Raw genomic sequence first — 10,424 nt, forward strand, 5'->3', positions numbered from 1 at the left:
ATATCGTCACCTGCCGTTTGTCCATTGCTAGTCTTATGTCATCTGTTACCCGAAGAAATGCAGTTGTAGTACTGTGTCCCTTTCTGAAGCCAGATTGCAATGGGTCAAAAAGAGAAAGTCTGGTTAAGAATTCTACTAGCTGCTCGTGTACAACTCGTTCAATAACTTTTGAGAGAGGGGGAAGAATCGAAATAGGCCGGTAATCAGATGGCATTTGCTGTGGTACCGGTATGCTTTTATATTGGGGTTACAATAGCATCCTTCCATGCAGTTGAAAACGTCCCTGTGGTGAGATAGTGGTTTACAATGTGGGTAATAATTGGTAGGACCGCGCCAATAATGTTTTTTATAAAGCCTATTGGCATATTATCTGCTCCTGTAGCTTGTGACTTAACTGAATTCAAAATACGCTTTACATCATTTACACTGACAGAGTGAAAAGATAAATTATTTTCGATTTCTATAGGGTCACTGATTATTTTATTTAGATTGATATCATTTCGAGGTTGAGATTCCTTTATTGGGTTAGTTACGAAGTGAGAGTTAAGTGTATCGAGAGGTATAGTTGGCATATGTGGCTCTTTGCATTTTCCAACACCCATAGCTCGAAGTTCGTTCCAGGTTTCACGTGCATTTAAGTTCCGTGTTACATTTTTAATGTGATTAAATTTGCTATTGCGAATTAATTGCTTTGTTCTGTTACATAAAAGACGATACTGTTCGAAATCTAGTTCATTATTTGTTTCCTTGTATCGGCGGATCATTGCGTCACGGCGAGCCATTGTTGCTTTTATATCGCTTGTTAACCAAGTTGCAGGCGAGCGAGTGACTCTAGCTTGCCTAACTGGAGCATGTTTGTCATATAGTCCTATGAGTAGAGAGTTACATCTTCTCACTTTCATGTCTGTGTCCTGCAACTGCTTTATATCTTCCCAAGGTAAATTGTACGCATCATTTTGGAGTTGTTGTAGATCGATATTTTTCAGAATCCTATAACTAATGTATTTAGCTCTGTATCTTGGTACACGTAGAGAGTAGCACAGGTAAATTAAGTCATGAGTTGAGATGCCAGGTACAGGAAATTGACGGTACATAAGAACTTTATGCGGGTTATTTGTAACTAGGAGGTCAATTCCAGTATGGCTTGTATATTTAAGTGTATGAACATGATTAGTTGCATCAAGCGGTAAGATCGTCATGTCGACTGAGGTAAGTAGGTTGCTGATTCGTTCTGATGTGTCAGTCGGGGCTAAGATATTTGAGTTAAAGTCACCAAGAATTAGTATATGCTCGTAGGTTGGTACTAGTTTGAGAAGGTCAAATTCAAGGTCAGAGGTATTAGTAACATTCGGTGGTTTATAGACAACTCCTATCAATACTTTTTGACGGTTAATTATGGTCTCAGCAAACATATATTCTGTATGTGGAGTGATGCCAGATGATTATTTGATAAATATTCTACATTTAATATCATCTCTACAATATACTGCTACACCAACACCGCGTCTGGCAGTGCGATCATGCCGATAGAGAGTATATCCTTCTAGATTTACAAGGGTAGAGCTAATTTTATCAGATAACCAGGTTTCAGTAATACACATAATGTGTATTTTACAGGTTGATATCATCGAACGCACTTCATTTATGTGACTGAGGAGTGAGAGAGAATTGATATGGCAACACTGTAGACTTCGCGAGAACTGTGACAGAGATTGTTTCAATAGCAGTTCAGTAGGCTGAAGGTTGGGTGTAGTTGGTGAAGGTACACGAGGGTTATTTTCGTCTTGGAATACACTCGGATCAATGACATTCAGGAATGCCTCATCTACCGTAACAGTGGTTTCAAGGACACCAGCTGCTGACATGTTTAAAGGGTAGGTGACACATTCCTGGAACAAACACTGATAACACACACTGACAGACACAGGCAAATAATTACATACACATAGCATATGTTTGAACATTTCAATAGACAAATAAGTAATAATAATAATAATAATAATAATAATAATAATAATAATAATAATAATAATAATAATAATAATAATAATAATAATAATAATAATAATAATAATAAAAATAATAATAATAATAAAATTACACTAATATACAGTTGAAGAGTTAGTCTAGAGTAGGGTTTTGCTAAAGTGCTGTACTCCCAGGTTTTAAGTGCACCTGCCGGCGAGAATTTCAGAAATAAGTAGAAAAGAAAGAGCTTGTACGTGTGTGTAGAACTTGTGAATGCTATAAGACTATTTTACGAATTTGTTACAAATGAAGAAATCACATTGGAAGAGACAGTTGAGGAACTAGAAAGCTATTTCACAGTAGAATATACAGACACAGGGTAAGATACTACACTATGGTATTGTTCATTTATTTAAGAGTTCAGTTCATCCATTGTTGTTATGTTGTGTCTGGTTTCCCCTCTTTTTACAACAATGCGTCCCTGTATGGTCCAGACATTTCTCACTCCAAATTTATCTACAGCAGCCTTTAACATGAGAGTGCGAGCCGCAGTCAGGTCCTCCCTGATAGTCAGTGCTGGATTAAGGTGTTTGGGGGCCCTGGGCTATTTAAAAATGTTGGGCCCCTTCTTCGTATCATCACGTAAGACTAGCATACTGAAGTCGTTATAGAACTACTTCCATTTAAATTGATGAATAGGGAAGTGTTGAAATAGACTATCATTTTTCTCTATTTTTCATGTTAATATTTCATAATGCCAAAACATATTTTACATTTGTCTCATCATCACTATCAAATCGACATACAAAACAGAACTTACGTTGTTTGGCACCACTAGGATATTTTCTATCCATTTTACAAAAACATTACAGTTGTAACTTACGAATGGTTCAATAATCAAAGGTGAACTGGAAGTTCTCTTCCTGATGCAAAGACATAGTATAGCATCCGCATTCCACCGTGCTCCGTGCTTCCCCTGCCCCCTCCCGCTCACTGCATAGGCCTCTTCACCCCCTTTCCCCTCTGCCCGTACTCGCAAGCTGCCAAATTTAAATTTTCATCAACAATAACCTTTACAATAATTACAGTGCGTAAGTAGCGAGGATTCGTGTCTCCGGGCAGTAATTTATTCTAGCGGTGATGAAATATTAACGCGGACAGCTGATAAGAAGGAAGGAAGAGTGCGTGTTCGATATTTTGGGAGCGTAAATAGTCATATACATGCACGGAGGTGGAGCAGCAGGCCTTTTTATACAATTTAAGGATCGGCCAAGGGCCGAGGCCCCTTGGCACGCGGGGCCCTGGGCTGCAGCCCCTTTAGCCCCCCTCTTAATCCGACCCTGCTGATAGTGATTCCAGTGCCTGCTAATCTGCGCTTGTTACGGAAGACTTCCTCCCTTTTCCTATAGCTTACAAATTTCACTATTATAGGGCGTTTCACTCCCGGCCCCGGCCTGCCAACACGGTGAGACCTATCAATATCCTGCACGGCAATGTCAAGGCCACGTTTATCTTTAAACAACCTGACTGAAAGTTCGTCCGTATTCTCATTCGGTGATTCGGGAATTCCGAACACACGCACACTTCCTCTACGTTGATATTGCTCAAGAGCATCAGTACTCCTTTTGAGTTCATCCTGCACTGCTTTCAGTTCAATTTCCCTATTTTTAATATCAATTTTAAGTTCATTGAAAACCTCAGTGTTGAAGTCCATGGTGGCCTTGAGTTGTTCAGCCACGGCCTTTGTGACACTTTCAGTTATTACCTCTACGATAGCCGAGAGAATGTCTTTCGACTGTAGAGATTCTCTTACCTGCTGAACAATGTTGTCCGCTAGGGTAGCTCCACTACCGCTGCCGGCTGCAGGCCCCGCCTCGGTCCTGGTTCCCCGACTGGCCGCATTCTTCGTATCTCTTCCCATAATTAAATGTTGTTTATGTTTACAAAAATCCACTGCACAGCACTGAGCGATGACGTGATGTAAACAACACACACATTTAAAGTTGAAATTCACTATTTTCGTAACGAATTACGCCTTTACTACACCGGCTAATGATCGAAAACTGCGAGCACACACACAGCACTAACAGCGTTCAGCCTTCTTACTCAGTCTCCAAAAGATGTGGAACGCTTCAAGATTTTGGTGTGTCATCCTTTAGCAGGAGCCATGCTAATCTTCTCTGTATCGTTCCAATTTTAGTATAGGTATGTACCGGCGAAGGCGATCCTCACGCTCAATTCATGAGGATCGGTCTCAAATATAAATCCTTGCCTTCATGGTCATTTTCATATGAACGTAAAAAATTACACGGCATGTATTAGATCACGATGTTCAATCATGACCGAAACGATTAGAGGGAAAACATAAAATAACTCTTATGTAACAGAGCGGATATGATACAGGAAAATAAATACACTGACCGACAGAGCAAATGCAACACCAAGAAGGAGTGGTCAGAACTTTATGCCAATTGCAGGGTAGACTGACGTCACTGAGGTATGCTCATGATGTGAAATGCGCCGCTGTGCTGCGCACGTAGCGAACGATAAAAGGGACACGGCGTTGGCGAATGGACCACTTCGTACCGTGATTTCTCAGCCGACAGTCATTGTAGAACGTGTTGTCGTGTGCCACAGGACACGTGTAGAGCTAAGAATGCCAGGCCGCCGTCAACGGAGGCATTTCCAGCAGACAGACGACTTTACGAGGGGTATGGTGATCGGGCTGAGAAGGGCAGGTTGGTCGCTTCGTCAAATCGCAGCCGATACCTATAGGGATGTGTCCACGGTGCAGGGCCTGTGGCGAAGATGGTTGGCGCAGGGACATGTGGCACGTGCGAGAGGTCCAGGCGCAGCCCGAGTGACGTCAGCACGCGAGGATCGGCGCATCCGCCGCCAAGCGGTGGCAGCCCCGCACGCCACGTCAACCGCCATTCTTCAGCATGTGCAAGACACCCTGGCTGTTCCAATATCGACCAGAACAATTTCCCGTCGATTGGTTGAAGGAGGCCTGCACTCCCGGCGTCCGCTCAGAAGACTGCCATTGACTCCACAGCATAGACGTACACGCCTGGCATGGTGCCGGGCTAGAGTGACTTGGATGAGGGAATGGCGGAACGTCGTGTTCTCCGATGAGTCACGCTTCTGTTCTGTCAGTGATAGTCACCGCAGACGAGTGTGGCGTCGGCGTGGAGAAAGGTCAAATCCGGCAGTAACTGTGGAGCGCCCTACCGCTAGACAACGCGGCATCATGGTTTGGGGCGCTATTGCGTATGATTCCACGTCACCTCTAGTGCGTATTCAAGGCACATTAAATGCCCACCGCTACGTGCAGCATGTGCTGCGGCCGGTGGCACTCCCGTACCTTCAGGGGCTGCCCAATGCTCTGTTTCAGCAGGATAATGCCCGCCCACACACTGCTCGCATCTCCCAACAGGCTCTACGAGGTGTACAGATGCTTCCGTGGCCAGCGTACTCTCCGGATCTCTCACCAATCGAACACGTGTGGGATCTCATTGGACGCCGTTTGCAAACTCTGCCCCAGCCTCGTACGGACGACCAACTGTGGCAAATGGTTGACAGAGAATGGAGAACCATCCCTCAGGACACCATCCGCACTCTTATTGACTCTGTACCTCGACGTGTTTCTGCGTGCATCGCCGCTCGCGGTGGTCCTACATCCTACTGAGTCGATGCCGTGCGCATTGTGTAACCTGCATATCGGTTTGAAATAAACATCAATTATTCGTCCGTGCCGTCTCTGTTTTTTCCTCAACTTTCATCCCTTTCGAATTACTCCTTCTTGGTGTTGCATTTGCTCTGTCAGTCAGTGTACACCACGTACATCATAGTGCTATCCGTAAGCCTTTGAAAATGGATAATGGATAACGGCAGAGGGTACGAATTGTACATGAGAACGAATGTCATAAATATATATGTTTCGAGGAATTTTCTTCATTCCGTTTGCATGTCTACGTGTAGGGAATGTTTCTCTTACGTGGATGACCCGAGTGTGCTCCCTTGCGAGGTGAGGAAATTTTGCTTGGATCTGGTGGCTGATTCCAGGCCCAATTTGCATAAGTAAGAGCAATGGATGAGCTATCTAACAGTGAGGTAGCGGTTCTTGTCCGGTAAGCCCAGAAAAACTGCCGAGGGAATTTGTCTGACTTGGTAGGCCAGGGCCCATGAGGCCTGTAGAACCATGGTGTGTTTGTTTGTCTCTTGTCCTCATTCCGTTTTCCTTTAGTAGTTCAAACTTTAAAACGTATAATTTTCAGCTCCTGTACCAATTGCATATCTAGAGGGACACGTAGAATTGCAATTGCTAAGTGATTAGTCGTGGAAGGAAGTTCATGAATTCATGAATATTTAGCTCCCGACGGATAACCTAATGAGAATCAGAAAAAGGAGTGAATCTACGTTCTACATTTGGGACTATGTTTATGAGAACGAATCCATTTGAAGCAAGTTATACTCCTTGGTCAATTATAAGCTCTAAAACTCGCAAATTCTGATTTATTGAATATTTTTCAAAGCGCACTTTTTGATTGTATTGGTATATTGTATTGGTATATTGCGTTCAGTTATCTCTATCGAGAAAAAAAGGATCATTAAGAAATATAATTTCGGTAAGAAGTCTACTTTAGTTATTTGGTTGTGTGAGTGAGTACTCGTTTCCTTAAGTACTCTATCGTAACCACTGATTTCACTATGGAACTTCAGAACAAGGAATCGCTTCTTGGGGTGAGGATGCTCGGAATAATATGGAGACAATATCCTTGATAACACTTCTCACGTAGGATACTCTGTGGTTAACTTCCTAGTAAACGAAGAAAATTACAGTGTCTGAAAAATTTATAGTTTTTTCAGCCGTATGCAAGTGACATGAGAATGAGTATTCAACAAAAAATTATGATTTTAGATTATTTAGCACTAAGAGCAGCAGTTAATTCCCAATAATAATCGTATTGGGTTTTACATCCCACTAACTAATTTGTAAGCTTTTCGGACACGCTGAGGTGCCGGAATTTAGTCCTGTAGGAGTTAATTTACGTGCAAGTAAATATACTGACCTGAGGCTGACGTATTTCAGCACCTTCTAATACCACCGGACTGAGACCGGATCGAACCTGCCAAGTTAGGCTTCAGAAGGCCAGCGCAGCAACCGTTTGAACCACTCAGCCCGGCAGTTAATTGCCAAAAGATAACCGCATTGTTATGCAGACGTGACCCAGGTGGAATAACGTTGCCTTAGGTTGCATTTGAACCATCTCAGTCTTGGACACTCCTACGGATGAACGGACTGTTTAAGGGCATTTCTGCCAAACAAAATGGTAAATGTAATTTAATGCTACAAATGGCATATAGTCAAAATTTGGTGCCATTAATATATAGTCAATTATGAAATATTCTGGATCATTTGTATGTCAAAATATGTTGAAACGAAAAATCAAATAATAGGATGAAAGAAGTGAAATTTAGTTTGACAATGTATATTTTACGAAAAATTAAAATATTAAATTGAAACGCACACTTACCACGGTCCCTAGTTCATAAGTATAGTATTAGGTTTCATATCTTAATTGTTCTTGTATAGTATTTATAACATCAGAAATAAGAAATGGAAATGTTTTGTAAGTGGGCAGAAATGTCTGTTGAACAATCGTTTAAATAAATAAATATTGTGCTTGGGTATCCGTTTATATTGTCAACTTGAAACTCTTTTCCATGGAATGGACTATCTTCAGTGCACATCTTCATTATATTTTCGTACATAATCTCCTGTCTACAAGAGAGACGTATCTGTAATCCCATTTAATTTTATCCATTTTCAGAAGCAGTTAATAAATGCAACTACCACACATTTGTGGAGACTTACCCATGATCTAGACAGAAACTTACGAAGCTTTTACCTGAAATATTAATGCGGGAGTTTATTCAATACATATTCATGGACAGAAGTTTGCGAAATGAGCTGAATTTCAAATATCGGAGGAAGTAGTTCATTTCACAAAGTTTCCAGGTTATTTAATCAGTTGCATGTAATGTTAGTCTAGATCCTACTGCACAGAGTCAATCACCTGAAATTACAACCGCGAATATTTCCGAAACGAGAGTGCAATTAACGCACTATTTTTACTGTTTGGATGTACACACAATTACCAAGAAATGTAGCCCATAGAGCGATTCCAACAGTGCTCAGAAAACTGAGTCAAACACTAAGTTTACTTTTAAATTAAACAGTGCCTATTAGCACACGGAAATTACATGAAGTGACCTTTAGAATTACAATGGCCCTTGCTGTAGTATCGTGGAGCACATAGTTCATGGTGTATCGTCATTTCCATCTGGCAGTACTCTCCGCGTCAACTGACCAACCACTGCTAGGTTATTCGTGTCTACCTGGCCCTTATAAGTACGTTTGCCAGTTGTGTTCAAAATGATTGCCTTTAGTCGTAATAGGTGCTCCAGTTTTTCTCACAAAAAATTTCAGAGATACCAAATCGGAGGAATGGGCTGGTCAGCTTACAGCTCCTATACACCAAATCAAGTGAAATGAACAATGGCAATGGCAAGTGTTATGGGGCAAGCACGAATCAAAAGCAAAACTATTCTATTGAGGACGTGGTAAAGTTGATACTAGAGCTGCAAAGTGAAATAATGGAACTCAAATCTGAGCAAATGAAGAAATAGTGTGAGCTAGGGAAGTCTATAGATCTCTGCCATGAAGAGACAGACAGCAACACTAAGTCTATTGCTGAGCAAGACGAGCTTATAAGGAAAATTAGTGAACAGTTGGAAGCAATCCGGGTGGAGAACTCTAATAATCTCAGAGCTCAGTTGAGAAGTCTCGGCACTCGATTAACAGAGTCTGAACAATATTCTCGCAGAAACACGCTTTAAATATTTGGTGTTCCAGAGGAAGCCAACGAAGACGTGCTGGAAACTCTAAAGGGTGTAGGGAGAACTCTGGACTTTCAAGTAGAAGGAAATATGATAGATGCCTGTCACCGGTTACCTAGACTACCCGGCCAGTCTCACAATGGGATCATCGTGAGGTTTGTTCGACGTACCGACAAGGAGAACTTCATGCAGAGAAGGCGAGTTAAACACAACTTTTCTACACGGCACCTAGGACTTCCGGACAACAGCATAATTGAGGCGTCTAGTATCAAAACCGGCCAAGTCACTCAAGGGATATTTTTCAATATGGACGAAAAACATGTAGAGGCATAGCAATGATAGTCAGAAAAGATTTTCTTTCAGAGTTATATCCTTAATGGTTTAATATTTAAGTTCCGCTGTTTTGAGAAATCTAACTCATAATTAACCCATCTTTTTTTGTTAATTTAAATTTTGACTTGGCCGTTTTTGTTGCAATTTTGTACAATTTCACAAGGTATGAAAGTAAATCTTTCAGTTCACCACTCGGAACAATATCCACGTTACAGCACACAATAATGACAAAATACGAGCACACCGGAAATAGGATTGCTTTGGCGCCAGTGACGGTAAGAAGCCCGCGAATACGTAAATCAGTGTTGCAAACGAACGAGAAACAAAATATTATGACTTCAAAGAATATACATTACAAGGAACGATTTTGCCTACTGATATTATCACATTGTTGCTTAATGTAACAACATAAGATTCCAAACAATAATGCTGCATCATAAAGATCGTCGCTCGTTCCTTGACTTGGCCGGTTTTGAATTCACTGGCTGCATGACTTGGCCGATTCTGTTGCACGACCGAGAATTCAGTGCTCTATAACATGAAGACATGGACGATTTTAAGGCATATTCTTGTTTCACCTGATAGTGCTATACATCTACTTCAAATTGATAACCTTAACTCATTTTCGTAAATTTTGTGACTTGGCCGGTTTTGATACTAGACGCCTCAATTTATGTGAACGAAAGCCTGGCCTGTTAGCACTAGCTCGTAGATTCAAGACGGAGCATAACTACAGTTATCTATGGGTAAGAAATGGAATCATACGACTAAGACAGAGTGAAGGTTCAAAGATCTGTGTAATTAATGAAATTGAAGACTTGAATAAGTTGAATTAGAAATGCCAGCTACGATTTCTATTATGATTATGTCCTTTGTAATGTCTGTAGTATTAGGAAAGTGAGTGTAGTCCTACTCAGGTACGTTCAGAGAGCACCTGGCCTATTCTTCTTTACTTTCACTTTGTAAGAGCTTCTATTCATAGTTACCGGCATTCCTCCCTGCATTACTGAAGAGTTCTCTCCAATTAAGTCATTAAACGTGTATTACCAGAACTTTGGAGGTCTAAGGACGAAGCTTGATCTATTTTATACAAACTTATTAGGTGAGAAATTCGATCTGTTGGCTTTGATGGAGAACGGGATAAATTCTCCTATTAGCAATTATGAGCTCTTTGATCAGAGGTATAACGTATTTCGATGCGATCGTAATAAAATATCAAC

At 41.3% G+C, this 10,424-nt stretch overlaps 1 pseudogene; it reads right to left on the bottom strand.

The window, feature by feature from the left end:
- Positions 1 to 4,084: 4,084 nt before the first annotated feature.
- LOC137498668 (U6 spliceosomal RNA) lies at positions 4,085 to 4,181 on the bottom strand (annotated as a pseudogene).
- Positions 4,182 to 10,424: the final 6,243 nt, after the last annotated feature.

This window comes from Anabrus simplex, chromosome 2, assembly GCF_040414725.1.
Source record: "Anabrus simplex isolate iqAnaSimp1 chromosome 2, ASM4041472v1, whole genome shotgun sequence".
In the NCBI taxonomy this organism is placed as follows: domain Eukaryota; kingdom Metazoa; phylum Arthropoda; class Insecta; order Orthoptera; family Tettigoniidae; genus Anabrus; species Anabrus simplex.